Genomic DNA, 13868 nt, shown 5'->3' with positions numbered 1-13868 from the left:
CTAGTGCTACGTGATGTTGACACATTTTCTAGTGCTCTCTTTTCTTTTTTCATGTGCTGTAGATTGAAAAGAAGCTTACTCACGAAAAGGCAAGTTGCTTTCTCTTTAAGGTTATGGGAGTGAGACACATGGTAAGGAAAAATCTCATAGGCAAGACATGATTACCATAGACTCTGGAGCCCTTTATGCGATCTTGCTAATCTAGTGTCTGTGAGCCTGATCCAAAAGCAACTGAAGTCATTGGATGTCTTTTCATTGACTTGACGGACTTCTGCTCAACCCCCATATTAATTCACTTTCTCTTGGGCATCAGCAATCTGATTACTCCTAGCTCTTAGGCATGTTAATTTTTTATTAAATGCCTGAGCATCCCAGCTATCATTTCTGCCTTCCTATGTGGTGTGTTTAAACATAGGTGTTATTGGTAGATAATCAGCTATACAGGTTGAACCTCTCTAATCCAAAACTCTCTTGTCTGGCAAACTCCATAATCTGGCATGATTTTAGCTAGCTAGATGACCACTTATCATGGGTGTGATCAAGTTTTCCATGTTCCCATAAAGTTTGTTTACAGCCACCAGTCCTGACTCTCAGTGTTCTGTGCTCTTATCTAGCTGTAGTTTACTCCTAAATGTCTTCCAAAAACCCAGTAAGCAATGGAAGTGTCAGAAAATATTGAACTCCCATTACCCAGCAAATTCCCTTGTCTGGCAATAATCAGGTCCTGAGAGAGCTGGACAAAAAAGTTTCAACCTGTACTGGCTTTTAGAAAATAAAAAGTAGTGACAAAATATAGTAAGAGATTGAAAAAATAAAAACATCTATAGGTATTTGTTAATTACATAAAACTTTCCATCCTTAGATCCCACCTTATTCTTGTTAAGTTCTTTCAGATCTACTTCTGAAAAGCATTATGTAAAAATTCAATATTATTAATTATTACCATAATTATTACCCTTAACCTCCCATTTTACTAATAAAGAAAATTCAGTAAAGAAAACTGAAGCATAGAGAAGTGAAATAACTTGCCCACAGTCACAGAACTTCATCAGGAAGTGAACCCACATCTACCAGTTCACAGATCAGTGTCTGACAGGTTGGATGACATTGCTTCTGTGTAACTATATCTTTTAACATGACTGAAAGCCATAACAGATTCAGGGTATTTTCATAAAATTAACTTGGGAGGCCATGATTCCAAAGTTTGCATCGAGGGACCTACACACTCACCAGAGTCGTGTCTACACGTGCACGCTACTTCGAAGTAGTGGCACTAACTTCGAAATAGCGCCCGTCGTGGCTACACGCGTCAGGCGCTATTTCGAAGTTAACTTCGACGTTAGGCGGCGAGACGTCGAAGTCACTAACCCCATGAGGGGATAGGAATAGCGCCCTACTTTGACGTTCAACTTCGAAGTAGGGACCGTGTAGTCGTTGCACGTCCCGCAACGTCGAAATTGCGGGGTCCTCCATGGCGGGCATCAGCTGAGGGGTTGAGAGACGCTCTCTCCAGCCCCTCAGCTCAATGGTGGCCTCGTGGAGCGGCCCCTTAAAGGTCCCCTCCCCCTCCCTTCCTGTGCAGGAAGCTGAGGGATTGTGCAGGCGGCAGCCCACACACGCGGCCAGCCTGCACATCCCTCAGCCCCCCACCCAGCTGCGATGGCTGCCCGGAAACCCCCCCCAGCGCCCCCAGGGGACCCCCCCCCAAGGGAAGCCAGGGCAGGCAGGCTGGCAAGCGGCAGCGGGGCCCCTCCTGGATGGAGGCCGAGCTGCGGGACCTGCTGGGGCTCTGGAGCGAGGAGGAGGTGCTCCAGGTAATGGGGAGCAAGAGGCGGAACGCGGATGCGTTCGCTCGGCTGGCCGACGGCCTGGCTGCCCGGGGTCACCCTGCCCGCACTCCTGATCACGTCAGGAGTAAGGTGAAGGAGCTGCGGCAGGGTTACTCCCGGGCCCGGGATGCAGCCAGCTGATCTGGGGCCGCCCCCGTCACTTGCCCCTTTTACAGGGAGCTCAGGGACATCCTGGGCCCTCGGCACACCTCCTCCCCTCCGGCCACCCTTGACACCTCGGCTGACGAGCCCCAGCAGGCCCTGCAGCCGGAGTCCGCCCCAGAGGTAAGCCCCGCACCCTGGGTGCCCCCCCCCGGAGGGCACCCCCGGGACATCGCGGCAGGAGGAGGAGGAGGAGGAGAAGGGGGGCTCCTCCTCTGCAGAATCCGGGCTGCAGATCCTCCTCCTGCCATCCCGGAGCAGCAGCAGGGCCTCTGCCCCCCGGGGATCTCTGGACCGTGGGAGCGGACCGACAGGTAGGTACCCCCCTCTGGTGTACACCCCTGGGCTTGACGGGCGGGGGGTAATAGATATGTGTCCAGGGCCCCCCACATGCTCGCATGGCCATGGCCCCAAGGACAGCAGGGCCATGGCCCTCAAAGCACTGCATCAGCCCCTGCTTCCCGTCCCCTCCGCATGACAGTGCCATGCCCCATCCCCAGGGCAGGGGGGAGCGGAACCTCGAGGGGCCCCCGGGAGGAGGGGGTGTGACACCCCACAGCAGCAGCATGTGATGGAGTCGGGGGAGTGCAAAAGGGAGACTCAGGCTACATATGAGCAACAAGAGCCGAATAGCTCCCAGGGGCAAAGGAGGATCCTGGGGCTACAGCTGGCAGGTGACACCTCTGCCCCGAACAAAGAGGAGGGAGGAGCTGAGCTGGCTTGGAATTGGGCGGGGGGCGAGGGCGGGGGCCACAGGTAGAGGCTAGGGGAAGGAAGAGCTGGAAGGCAGCCAGCCTGAGGAGGGGGAAAGCTGCATCCCAGAGGGGCCCCCCTTGGGGTCTTCTCCCTACGATGGGTTGGAAGGACTGTCTCTTCCGACAGCTGGTGCTGTCACTCCTGGGAGAAACTGGGCATCTGTGGCCTAAGAAACCTCTCCTGTTGTCAGACCCTGCAGGGTGAAGTGAGAGTCGCTCCTACCAGGGGACGGGGTGCAGGGCAAGGGGACCCCTGAACCCCATCCATCACAGCAGCATCTCCCGGGGACGGGGATGGGGAACCTGCAGCACAGGGCTGGGGGGACAAAGGCCACGGCTCGGGGCCCACACTAACGCCTGTCTCCATTCTTCTTCCCCCCCTCCTCTCCTGTGTCCCGCACCTGCAACATCAGAAGGACCAGAAGAGAGCGCCGGCGAGGCCTCAGTCGTCCCGGAGAGCCCTCCAGGACCCTCGCTCCAGGCCAGCCCCTCGGCAGAGGACCGACTGGCCCCATGGCGGGCTAGACGGCGGACCCCGCACCACCACCACCCAACGGTGACAGACCCCCAGCTGCTGGCCATCCACCGTCGGCAGCTGGAGGTTGCGGAGCAGCACCTGCAGTTGCAGAAGCGGGCGCTGGCCTGGCGCCAGGAGGCATGGGGGGCCTACATGGAGACTTTTAACCGCTTGGTGGACTACCTGGCCCCCCATGCTGCGCTGGCTGCCGCATCGCCCGCCCTGCCTGCTCTACCAGCCCCACCACCAGCTGCTCCGCCCGTCGCCGTCCCGTCCGCCGTCGCCCCGCCACCCACCACCGAGGGCCGGAGCGCCGAGGGACCCCTGGAGCCACCAGAGACTCGCCAGGCATCCTATCTTCCGGTCCAGCCCGCCCCCAGCCAGCCCCGGACAGGGCTGCGACCGCGGCAGGGCTCCTGGCCGCCCACGCCCAGTGCCGGGCTATAGGGGTAAGGGCCCGGAATGTGGCCCCCCCTTGTATATAGTTGGACCCTCTTATTTGTTGCCCCCCGTTTGCCCCGTCCCCCCATGTAAATAGTTCTCCCCTTTATCCTCCCTGGTTTTCTTTTTATTATTGAGGACAATTGTTTGTTTGGATTGTTTTATTTTTGTACATATTAGTTTGTTTCCACATGTTTGTAGGTAGTTTGTTCTTGGTTCATATATTTACAGTTAAAAAAAAAGGTTCTGAAAGAAAAAGAAGTTTAAGTTCAGCCACAAGTGCGTGCTGTCATTTGTCCAGGAAAAGTGGGAGGGGGGTGCGGTGGGGTGCTCCATGGTGTGGGCGTTGGGGCAGAAGTGTGGTGGAGGAAGGGGTGGGCAGTGGTGGGCCTGGGCAGAGTTCACCCCGCGGCTTCATCATTGAAGTGGGGCCGCAGGGCCTCCCAGACCCGGGTCCCTTCGGGGTCCACCTGCCGACTGGGGGCAGCAGGTGGATGCACGTCTGCCCTGCCGGCCTCCGCAGCCCAGCCCTGGAAAAAGGTGTCCCCCTTGCTCTCCACCAAATTGTGCAGGGCGCAGCAGGCACCCACAATCTGGAGGATGTTGTTGGGGCCTGCATCCAGGCGGGTCAGGAGACATCTCCAGCGTCCCTTCAGGCGGCCAAATGAGTGCTCCACCACCTGGCGCACGTGGTTCAGGCGCTCGTTGAAGCGCTCCTGGCTAGGGGAGAGATGGACCGTGTACGGGTGCATGAGCCACAGCCGGAGGGTGTATGCCGCATCTGCGATGACGCAGAAGGGCATGGTGGTGTCCCCCAGAGGGATCTCCCGCTGGGGGATGTAGGTCCCCGCCTCCAGCCGGCGGCACAGGCCCGAGTTCCGGAAAACCCGGGCGTCGTGGGTGCTTCCAGGCCAGCCCACATAAATGTCCTGGAAACGTCCACGGCTGTCCACCAAGGCCTGGAGGACGACAGAATGGTAGCCTTTGCGATTCAGGTATCGTCCTCCACTGTGATGCGGGGCGCGGATGGGGATGTGAGTCCCATCCAGAGCCCCGAAGCAGTTGGGGAAGCCCAGGGTGGCAAAGGCCACGATGGTGGCATCTGTGTCCCCCAGCCTCACGAGCCTGTGCAGGAGCATGGCGTTGATGGCACGCACAACCTGCAGAGAAAGCACAGGGGACAGCACCAATGAGGGGTGAGCAGGATGTGCGTGGCCCTGCCCTGCCCTGCCCTCCTGTGCCTGGGCCCCCTTCCCCTGCCCTGCCCTCCCCCCGTGGGTTCTCTTACCTCCATGAACACAGCACCGACGGTGGCCTTGCCGACACCAAACTGCTGCCCCACGGATCGGTAGCTGTCCGGAGTGGCCAGCTTCCAGACAGTGATGCCGACCCGTTTCTGCACTGTGAGGGCACGCCGCATGGCGGTGTCCTGGTGCCTGAGTGCCGGGGTGAGCCACTGGCACAGCTCCAGAAATGTCTGCCGGCTCATCCTGATGTTCCTGAGCCAGCGGTCGTCGTCCCACTCCCAAAGCACCAGCCGCTCCCACCAGTCGGTGCTGGTGGGGTAGCTCCACAGCCGCCGGCGTGTGAGGCCGGGGGGGGCGGGGTGCTGCAGGGTTAGGGGGTGAGCCCTGGTGCCCTGGGGGCAGCTCCTCCTCCGGTGTACCAAGGAGGTGCTCAGCTGCCTCCCGCATGGCATGGAGCAGGGCAAGCCCTGCTCCTGCTGGGAGGGCTGGGTGGACCTCTGGCTGCTGCTGCTGCTGCTGCTGCTGGGGGTCCATGACTGCGGCGCCCGGGGTCTGTGTGCCTACGGCTCCTCAGACCGCGTGCTGTGCAGGCTGAGTGTGTCTGGGAGGGGCCCTTTAAGGGAGCGGCTAGCTGTTGCCCCGGAAGCGCTAGTCCGCCCAGTGACCCTGTGTGCAGCTGTGCCTGGCATCCCTATTTCGATGTGTGCTACTTTGGCGTGTAGACGTTCCCTCGCTGCGCCTATTTCGATGTTGGGCTGCGCAACGTCGAAGATGAACATCGACGTTGCTGGCCCTGGAGGACGTGTAGACGCTATTCGTCTCTACTTCGAAATTAGCTACTTCGATGTCGCGTGCACGTGTAGACGTAGCCCAGATGTTTAGAGGAATAAATCAAATGGAAAACCCCACGTGCTGTGCTTAAAAATATGTTCCTCTGGCTACTAATAGACATGCCATTTTATGGCACATATTAGTAGACATGTTTTTTTAACCAGAAATGTTATGATGTATATGATCATGACAATTATGTAAACTATGCACATTAGAAATGTTGATTTGTAAATTGAAAGTAGATCAAATGTGACAAATTAATTCTACATCCTTTCACACACCAAAAACTATTATTTCTTGTTCCTTCCTTTTGCCCTTCACCAAATCAAAGGCTACGTGAATGCCTAGGTGATGCAATGTGTTTACAGTTGCTGGAAGTAAAAAGCTATTCCTATGTAGAACACTTGTTCTCAGGTTGTGGATCATGCTCTGGGTCCCCCAGGTTTTTAGAATTTGAAGACTGCTCTCCAATTACTCATATTGTTGGATGTCACTGATCAGGGCTCAAATCACTTTGTCTGCACTTAGAGCGAGTATCACGAAACAACCAGAGCACCCTGCTTGATAACAAGAAAATTAATTACCAATAATTTCATTTGTTGCAGACTACTGTTTCCCCATCCTCTGACAGGGGAGTCATGAGAGTTATCATTCTGATGCCACTTATGAGGCACCAAGGAATTAAAAGAAAAACATCACTGGCAAAAAAGAATACATTGATACTTATCTGGGTACCAAATGGAATTGCTCTTGACATTGCTAGTATAAAAAAATAATACACAATGGTAAGGTACAATGGACCATAGGATTTTAAGCCTCAAACTCCATTACAACTGGGGAATGTGGAAAATATGAAACTAAGCCCTGGGTTGCATTTCACTCTAAGATTCAGTAACCACTGGTGGCAGAAAGACAGAGCCTTTAGCTGCACCGCTTTTGTTTATGAAATGGGATTGGTAATTTTAGCTACATGCTGACTTGTCAGGGAAATTTCCCAGTTGTTTCCTTTATGATCATTTCATTTTAAATGGTCTTGCACAAAGAAGGGCACAGCGCAGCAAAAAATGATTCCACTGTCGTAGCCCCTTGAATATGCCATAGGTGCGCCCTTTTAAAAAATGCTTTAAGATATGTGATAGTGTGTTCCCTTAATGCCTTTTGAACCACTTACGTGGACTGACAGCTTGAGTCAGGGCCCTTCAGCTTAACTGGTCCCATCTTACTTCAGCACATGTATAGTTAGGGGCAGGATTCGCCAACCACAAATCATTGGCGCACTTTAATAATGGAGCTTTAAACTCTTATGGCAATGAGGGGGCATGAAAATATTCTTCTGACAGAAATTAAGACTCTAAAGATGAAAGCCCTACCTCTAAGCAGCTATATCAATGCACCATGTTCTGCCATAGCACCATTCTAACAGGCACTGTAAAGTTTTTACTGTGGTTTAATTTAATCTCCTGATACCACTTTCTAGTAGGTCATGGTTTTATTGCTATTTCACACTTTGATAAATAATACTATTGAGAGGTTCCTTGCCTTTTTTAGTGGCGCGTGTTAACTTATTCATAGAGTTGGGAAATGAAGCTGGGAATGTGGATTCTCCACATTGTGATCAGGTAGACGCCCTGACCTCTGATATGTTTTGTTTTAAAAGTTATGCTTTTTAAGCTAATAATTTTCAATGTTTAGCTCTTCAAAGAAAAGGCAAGAGAGTTCTCCCACAAAAACTCTTTGCACTGTCCATCAATTCCTGTTGGTCATATATTTGGTTTGCTGGAGCCCTCGATGGCTACATCTACAGTTGTGAACTTGTCTGTGTAGTCATGTGCCCCAGACTAAGATGACCTGGACCTGCCAATAGAGGGGGAGGCAGAGTAGGGGCAGCAGCTGCAGCAGCCGTTACAGATCATGCTTAGTCCATGTAAGTGTAACCCATACACCTATGTGTGGTTCATCGTCCCATGTAATGGCACCTAGACCACTTCATCAGCAGGCTCATTACAAGCTCATTACAAGCCAAGTAGCAAATGGGGAGAGGGAATTGACATTGCACGCCCCCCCACATGTTGCATGTCACCCCAGACCTGAGTTGAGTGTCTGGGTACATGCTGCGTGCAGTCAAATTTTCATACTTCCTCTACCCCTTTTTGTTATGCAGAGGTAGTGTTTCTATTTTAGGGGCAGGAGAAGGCACTTTATTCCTCCAGAGTATTATGTATTGTGTTTCCGTGCCAATATTTATGCAGGGGGAACCTCCATGAATGCTCCTACTGTGACTCATGAAGCTGTGCCCCAACACTGCTGATCCAAGAAAAGGGGACTTCAGTGACAGACTGAGTATATGCAGAATGGTGGTGGAGTGTCCTCTGGGAATCTGAAAGCCCATTCATTGGTGGTGCCTGTGCACGCATTTGGGTGCCAACATGGCCAATGTGGTACAAATTATCATGGAGGTGAGGATAAGGGAGGACACTTCTGCAGTAAGTAAGCACAGGGCACATTTGTTTTTCAAAGCCAGTGTCAGCATCTACTGCGGCTGGTTCCTAGTAGTCCAGGGAAATTTGTGATGCTGCATATTTGTGTGTCATGGCCCAGGCAGGAGCCAGGTGACTCAGGATAGTGTTGAGAGACACTATTGTGACATTGTGGAGGTGAGGCTGGGAAAGCTCAATGAACCATTGCCATCTCTGCTGCAAGACACTTTGGAAAGTTTTGACCTCTGCAGGTGATGTTAGTGTGCTACCGGAAAGCAGACAGTTGGGGAAGGTAAATATCTTTGGCAATGATTTGATGCTGAGGGGAATTTTATGGCCAGTTTTTAAGGGCATCTTTGAACAGCATTTTTGTTAAATGTTGATTGTTGTTTTCATCGTGTTATGTGGAGAGCACTTAAGCTGGTTCATGTACCTTTAAAAGCTCTGTAAGGTTTTGTGAGGGAAGTAACACATGCCGTTCAGCGCTTGGAACACTCGCCAGGTGCTATGTATGATTACTCCCATGCCATGATTACACCTGTGATTTCAGTTGTGGGGGAGGGGGAGCATTGGTGTGGAGTGGCAGAGAAGGGATTATAAGTGAATCATTCACCGTCAAGTATCTTCATTAATCAATTTTTTTTCTGTTGTCCGTATTGCCAATTACATTGTTATTTGTCAACAAATCCCTAAAACATTTCATTTAACCTACCTTCTGTTTCTCATTCTGGTGCTTTGCACAGCATCGATAATGTCACAGCTTAGTTCACTGTAATAAACTCCTTTCTTTTTTCTTACCTTAGGAAATTGGTAGGAAGGGGAAGAGGAAGGGTGTGGGAGGGACAGAATTCATTACGTTTCTTCGATGCCACACATTGCAGAAATCATGGTCATGTGCTATGAATCCTACTGACTCAGCCCATGATTTGTGGAAACTATCATTTTGATCATACCTGTAAAGCAAGGTGCACACACAAACGAAGTCAAAGCTAACCTTCAATTACATATTTATATTGAATATAGACCTAAAATTTGGTGTATTTGGCGGGGGAGAAGAGTCACTTTTTAGACAAAGTCAAATTTCCTCAGAATTGGACAAACATTAATGCCTTTTAACAGATCTCCTCCCTCTCCCTCTCCTCCTCAGCCTAAAAAAGCAAGGAGAAGCTGGGAATGTTTTGCAGGAGAAAAGGGAATATCTCTTGCAGGATTTTTGGGGGACCAAACACAACAGGGCTATAGGCACAGAACTGAGCTCATGTTTCCCATCCTGGATGCTTACAGAGGATGTTGTGTTGGGCATACAGCATGCTCCAAGTGTAAGTTTTCCAGGCCCCAGAACAGAAAAGGGAAGTGGCTTGGGACTTGCAGCAGGCACCTGGTCACTTACACCAAATATATGTTTCTCCTAATAATTGCTGGGTGGAGCTGTTTGATGAGCCATGAATGTGGACCAAATACATTTGTCCTGCTGCTCTACCTGAAGAACCAGCTTGAATTTCTGCTGCACTGAATTATGTTTACAAGATTGGATGGTGCTTGCAGAGGAAATTTACTGTATTCTGTGCTAGCAGATTGACTTCTCTTGGAAGAAGAAAAAAGAACCATGGAAATTGCCCCCACCTCAGACTCCCTGCATCAGTGGTCAAACCCCTGTGTTCAGTGAACTGCACTGAAAGAGAGAGAAACAGAGCAACGCCAGAAGTGTATCTTTTCCTTGAACTTTTGTATTAACATTGCAAGCCAATCACTTCTTCAATGTTAAGGGACATGGCGGTGTTATTAGGGAACCGCTGGAGTGGAGACTTCACCCACCCCTCTTCACAGGGTGACTCAGCATCAGGAGAAGCCACACACAGCAGGCAAAGGAAGTGGTCATAAGCATTTCTAAGTGTAACTATTCTGTCAGGTGGAGCCAGCAGCAACTAGGGCCATGTTCAATATCTAGGAGATCTTTCCATTGATACAACGTGGAACTGGCTTGAGCCCCCATCCAATAACCCGGGAAAATTACACTCTGAGGCTGTTTCTGCACATGTTAATACACGGAGCAAAAGATGCTAAGGAGGCACGGATGCAAATAACTGTTCTTCCGGACTCCAAAACGTCATGTAGAAGCATAGCCCCCGGGGGTGGGGGTGGGCTTCTGGGAGGATGCGCTTCTTCCAGAGGCACCAATTTTTGGGAAGAAGGGGCCTCCGGAAGGAGGACTTCCTTCTGGAAGTTCCCCCAGGGCTGCACGTCTACATGGCATTTTGGAGTCCAGAAGAACAGTCGTCCGGACTCCAAATCACATGTCGTTATGCTAATGAGGTGTGGGGAATTTGCATCCACACCTCATTAGCATCTTTCATTCCATGTATTAACATGCCACTTCTGACGGAAGCGGCCTTTGTAGGAACAGCCTGAGATGCCATACTTCCCCACTCACAAACACAGAATCTGAGCATAGAAAAGAACAGATATATGGGCAAATGGACTCCTCATTATTAATCTGTCACAGGGTCTGCTAAAATCATCATTTATGGCATGTTAATGAAATGATTGATTTGCAGCCATGTGTTGCACCTGGACTGGACCATGTTGTGGTGTGCTAAACTAAATCACATCTATGTCCAAATTTGGAATGGACATACGGTGTGTACACTGTTAAAGACCTGAGAATATGCATTTTAAAAGAAAGAGACTTTGCACCAGATTGCAAAGGGAAATATGTAAACTAGAGTTTATGCTCAAATTTGACACTTTGCAACTTGCTCTTAATTGAGATAGTAATTACCTTATGCATTACAAAGACGGCTTCCCCATCTTTGATATTTGTAGTGATCTCAGGCAAGTCATAATTGCCACATGAGCTATGTCTACACTAGCCACCCCTTTCGAAAGGGGGATGCTAAAGAGACACTTCATGATATGCTAATGAGGCACTGCAATGAATATGCAGTGGCTCATTAGCATAATGACAGCTGCAGAACTTCAAAAGTACTGCTTTCCATCGCGCGCAGCTTGTCTACATGGGATCCTTTTCTAAAGGACCCCACACCCTTTGAAAGTCCCTTATTCCTATATTCTTTGCTCTGCATCCCCAAGTCCCCAGATATTGGAATCTCATCTCCACATCTTCCCTGTGAGTTCCAGGGAAGGTCATGATAATGCAGAGGAGTCCACATTTCCCCATCCTACACCCTATCCCCAGCCAGGATTACTGCCACAGTCTTCTTGGGTAGATGATTAGACCACTTAATTCATCTTAATGTCACAATGAAACAATTGGGAATTTCCTCTGACAAAAGACAGCAGGGTTTGTCTGTGTGGAATTAGCTTTGAAGTATGGTAATATTTTAAAATATGTGTGTTGACCCTCTTTCTAAAGGCAAGAGCACATTTGCACATTCTTCTTAATTATGATGTTGTTTCATCATGGCTCAGAAAAATTTATTCTTCCTCTGAGAAGCTACCTGCAACTGAGGCTGCTGGAGGCACTGGCCCAAAAGGGTGAGATCAAGTGAAACATGTATTTAATCACTGGAGGCACGGTAAAGCCTGTATAATTCTATCAGATCTGCCATGCAGATTTGTGAAGTTTGGCACCAACGGGATGCATGAGACGCTGACAGCAGCCTCCACAGCCTATTTTAGCTCTTTTGGTATAATATTGCAGCAATCCAGCAAAACGGTAGGCAGGGGAGTTACAGTCCCACAGCTTATCCTTAATATGTTTCTTAGCTAGAATTACTTCCTAGCATATCTAAAGTCACTAAGGAGCTGTCCTGTCCAAGCTAACCTTTCCTCTTTACTGGAGGTCTATTATTATTAGCATTACAGTAGATCCTAGAGGCTCCAACTGAGATCAGCACTCTATTGTGCTTGGTGCTGTGCAAATGCATAGTAAGAGACAGTCACTGGCATAAAAACATACACTATAGAGAGGGAAGACAAACAAAAGGTGGAAGAGGATACAGAAGCACGTAGAAGAGACCCGACTTGCCAACGTCACAAAGCAGACTAGTGAGAGAGCAGGAAAGGAATTCAGATCACCTGACTCTGAGTCCAGTATTTTATTCACTAGTCTAGTCTCCCCTTTGGCCTTATAAAATACATGTATATGCAAAATGTGACAGAAATATGACATAGCTTTGTGATTCTTAATATATCCTGACTAGTATATCAACACATCTGTGAATAATATGGATGTTATGTAAGCAAATTATGCTATTGTTGTATGTGTATGTTCAGTAAGAGTTATGTTTACCAATGGAATACCAATTTTCAAAGAATTAGAATATAATGAAAAAAGAATAAAATAGTACAGAGGTACTCATCAATTCAGCAGCAGTACCGCACTGCAGAGTGGTGGGTTTCTTGAAGCTCTTAGGTGTATATGGGTAATGCTTTCTGTACTGTAGATTCCATAAAATATCTTATGATGCTACATATAACTAAGGTCAGCACATGGTATACGCCCGGATCATAAAAATGCTCTTAACACTAAAACTGTACTGAACATAAGTTATTTTTTGATGATTCAGAAGGCACTTCGGGAGCTTGCAGTGCAACAGGGTCACCATTATCAACATCCATTATCACTATAATTGTAGAAAGTGTATAAGATGATCCTATGACCCTGGAAGCCGCTTTTTTGAATAAATCCCTAATATTATCTTGCTTACTTCTCTTCTGCCTTGCTTGTCATAAAGTAGAGTGAACAATGTGCAATTTTGTAACCTCTTGGGCAGTTACTAGACCGAATACTTGTATTGGGAGATATCAAACATGAGTTGATAGAGCTTGCCAGTTGGAAAAGTACAGGATAACACAGCTCTTACTGTACATTTGTTTAAAAAGTAGGATGCTAGAGGCTACTATTACTTAAAAACAAATTACTAGTTAATGCTTTAACAACTAAGTGTTAGAATAAAGACTGGGATATAGTTGGGGCAAAGTTAATGTGGACAACTACCAGATGTGGCAAAGCTACCAGATGTGGCAAAAGAGGTACTGAGGGCAGTTCACCATGCAGTACTATATAACAATGGCATAGGGCACAAGATTATGTAACACACATATGTGGGCCAAATGGATGTTGTTGTGTGAAGTCCCTGATCACAGATGCAGGGGTTGTAAGTTCACTTATGGGGGACCACCCACGCAGATACTACTTGAAGAACATCATTAAAATCCAACCTAACTTATAAAATTATATACATGATGCCAGCTGAAATAAGTAGCTTGGAGAGAATACCATCTGCATAAGGTGGATGTGACATCTCTGAACTTCACTGCTTTTCAGTGACTGGTATAATATAAAACCTTTTTCCTTTATTATATTAATAAACCTGACTGACAGTAGTTATTTAGCCTCTTGAGTATGTTTCAGAAAATAAAAATGACCCACAATATGATCAAGCAACTGACTATAATTTATCAACAAATTTCAAGGCAGCCCGAAAGCAATGAATACATTTTAGGAGAAACAAATGCAGTGAGGTAGTTTCCCTATGACTGAGATAGGGCCCAACACTTCTCCTTTTGTTGTCAGTTGCTCTGATGTTATTCATGCATGTTGATCATATATATCAAGTAAAATTCTTAATGTGTCTCTTACAGCA

Source organism: Carettochelys insculpta, chromosome 2, assembly GCF_033958435.1.
Source record: "Carettochelys insculpta isolate YL-2023 chromosome 2, ASM3395843v1, whole genome shotgun sequence".
Taxonomy (NCBI): Eukaryota; Metazoa; Chordata; order Testudines; family Carettochelyidae; genus Carettochelys; species Carettochelys insculpta.
Note: the sequence above shows the minus strand (reverse complement) of the source record.